Source organism: Aotus nancymaae, unplaced genomic scaffold (assembly GCF_030222135.1).
Source record: "Aotus nancymaae isolate 86718 unplaced genomic scaffold, 86718_ANA_hifiasm-v0.15.2.pri h1tg000015l_1, whole genome shotgun sequence".
NCBI lineage: Eukaryota > Metazoa > Chordata > Mammalia > Primates > Aotidae > Aotus > Aotus nancymaae.
In genome coordinates this window covers 2,858,774-2,861,818 of record NW_026988427.1, presented here as the reverse complement: position 1 = coordinate 2,861,818, position 3,045 = coordinate 2,858,774, and the positions used below count along the sequence as shown (strand labels likewise).

The 3,045-nt window shown below is 44.7% G+C and overlaps 1 pseudogene; it reads left to right on the top strand.

Moving 5' to 3' along the window:
* Window positions 1-1,576: 1,576 nt before the first annotated feature.
* On the top strand, window positions 1,577-2,175 carry LOC105719902 (small ribosomal subunit protein eS7-like; annotated as a pseudogene).
* Window positions 2,176-3,045: the final 870 nt, after the last annotated feature.

Genomic DNA, 3,045 nt, shown 5'->3' with positions numbered 1-3,045 from the left:
AAGAGACAGACCAAAATTTAAAATCTATCTATCTATCATCTATATTCCAATTTTCAATGAGGAAGAAACCAACAGATAGAGAATAACATGGACAAATGAACTTAGATTTTATAACATCTACCATTTATATTGCTTTACAGTTTTAAAAGTCCCTTAGAAACTTTATGTGGCACCAATTCTTGAAGGGCAAGATTCTATAGGAAAATTGAAGGGCAACACAAATTATGAGTACAGACACCTGGAACCAGGTCTGGAGTCTGCAAAGCTGTTCTTTCTGCAGCCTGGATATGCAGGGCCACAGCTAAACAAAGGAGACAGCACAGGTTTGAAACTAGCAGGGCAACCTTCAGTGGCGTGATGAGACTTAGAATTCAATGAGGGCTGGAGATGGATCAGGAGGGAAGGAAGCAAACGCAGCTTAGGTTTCCAGGACTGAATTGAGGCATACTCATCCAAAACCTTCTTGGAAGATCCCAGCTGTGTGAAGATATAAAGGCTTCTCCAAATAAACAGAGCCACCAAAAAGTCTGGGGGAAAAAAGTTTGAAAATAGAATTATTAATAATGCCAAGGTCAAATTATTTCTGACTCGAGACAATCAAAATAAAATTGTAAATTGCTTATAAGATTTGCAAACATGACCAACAACATGCTCTGGGATTTTGGAAAGATGAAGAAAAGCAAGCACCTCGTTATCTTGAGACTTGTGCTACTCAGCACAGATGACAGCAAGAACCACAAACAGTCTTGCCTGGGCCCAGAAGTTTCCCCTTGTGGAAGCTGGGATTCTGAGCCCATCTGTATCTTTCACTTATCTTCCAACTGCTAGTTCATGACCTGCTGCGAGGCTTACTTCCTTCTATGAAGTCCTGGCAAGAACACAGGCTTGGGGATTCCCACTCCGAATCTGCCACTGACACACTATATGGTCTCGGGTAGGGTCCCCAGACTCTCTGGGCTTCCATTTTCTGCAAAATGAGAAGAATCCTAACTACCTTTCGGGTTTCTGATGAGGTCAAGGTTGTTGTTGTCCGCTCTGTGGTAGATGCTGGCTGTTTTCATCTACGTGTCTCCCTCCTCTTCTGTCAAGAACCTCCGCCTTGCTCTTGGAGAACCGCTCCTTCCCCATTCTCAGGCCATGTTGATTTCGTTGGGGTTGACCCCACCTCCAGGCTTCCAGAATGGATACACGATACAGCTTGGCATGTGACCCAAGTATTACATAATACATTATATAATACATTCAATGAAATGCAGTCCTAGGGTTTATATTGGAATCCTTGGGCAGGAGTCCTCTTTTTGCTAAGGTGCTGAGCTGGTGAGAGGTAGTCCTGAAGCTGGGCCGCCCTCCTCCCATCACAAGGGCAGAGCCTGCCTGAAGGGGGATTCAAACTAAAAGATAATAAATTTAAGAAATGTAAAGAGATTAGCTGGGCAGCTGGATTCAGCCATACCCAAAGCCATTCACTCCTATTAGTAAGCTCCTTTGTTCATTTATTAAGACAGATTGAGGACTTTGAAGTGCTCTTGCAAGATCTGGGTCTCTTCCTAAGCCAGCGCTCACCAAGGAGAAAGCCATGTTCAGTTTGAGTGCCAAGATTGTGAAGCCCAAAGGCGAGAAGGCAGACGAGTTCGAGTCCGGCATCTCCCAGGCTCTTCCGGAGCTGGAGATGAACTCGGACCTCAAGGCTCGGCTCATGGAGCTGAATATTATGGCTGCCAAGAAAATTGAAGCTGATGGCAGTTGGTCGGAAAGCTATCATAATCTTTGTTCCCGTTCCCCAGTGAAAATCTTTCCAGAAAATCCAAGTCCGGCTGGTACGCGAATTGGAGAAAAAGTTCAGTGGGAAGCATGTTGTCTTAATCGCTCAGAGGAGAATTCTGCCCAAGCCAACTCAAAAAAGCCATACAAAAAATAAGCAAAAGTGTCCCAGGAGCCGTACACTGACAGTTGTGCACCATGCAATCCTTGAGGACTTGGTCTTTCCAAGTGAAATTGTGAGCAAGAGAATCCACGTGAAACTGGATGGCAGCTGGATGGCAGCAGCTCATAAAGGTTCATTTGGACAAAGCACAGCAGAATAATGTGGAACACAAGGTTGAAACTTTTTCTGGTGTCTGTAAGAAGCTCACGGGCAAAGGTGTTAGTTTTGAATTCCCAGAGTTTCAATTGTAAACAAAATGACTGAATAAAATATATATTCATGGTTAAAAAAAAAAAAAGACGGATTGAGTTAGTGTCTGTCCTTGCCATCTGAAGAGTCCTGACTAATGTGCTATCCTAGGAAGAGATCTCCATGGACTGGGATACTGGTTAACATGTCGGGCAGTTTGTAGTCTCCAAGAATCCTGTCTACATGGGTTGGTAGAGACTGGGGAAGAGGCTCAAGGACTCAGGACCTTGACACTGCCCAGGAAGGGAAGTTAGGAATATGAAAGAAGAAAATGGGCCTCAAAGTCTAAAAGTGCCAGACTGAAATAATTACTACCATCTAGTAAGAACTATGACATGCCAGATGTACTAAAAACATACTCATTTATTCAACATGTATTTCATAGGGTCTGCTGTGCTCCTCACACTGTTCTAAAGAGCTTCCATTCTACTGCGAGACCTGAGCCTAACTCTGCCAGGTAAGTACAATGAGTCCCATTTTACAGATGAGGAAAGTCACAGCTCTGGAAAAGGATGAATTCAAGATTCTAACTTGAGTCTGTCTGACTTCAAAGCCCGTGCCTTTGTCAGCACTCCAGGCCACGCTTTTTGTAAACTCTGCACTCTGGAAACATTGCCTGATTCACATCTTTGCCTGAGATGGGAATCAAGGAGTCAGGGCTCCCATACACAGCCTCTGGTTCAAGAGTCAGGACCCACAGCGTCTCATGAGGCGCTTGGCCATGTTTATGTTGCTCGTCAGACAAGCCTGAGTGTGTCTGCCCAAATGGACTGTGAGTTGCGCGATGGAGTTTGGAGGTTTTGTCTGAGAATCCTCTGACAGCCAGAGGAACTGGCAGAGGGCTAAATTTGGCTACCCCACCCAGCCTGTGC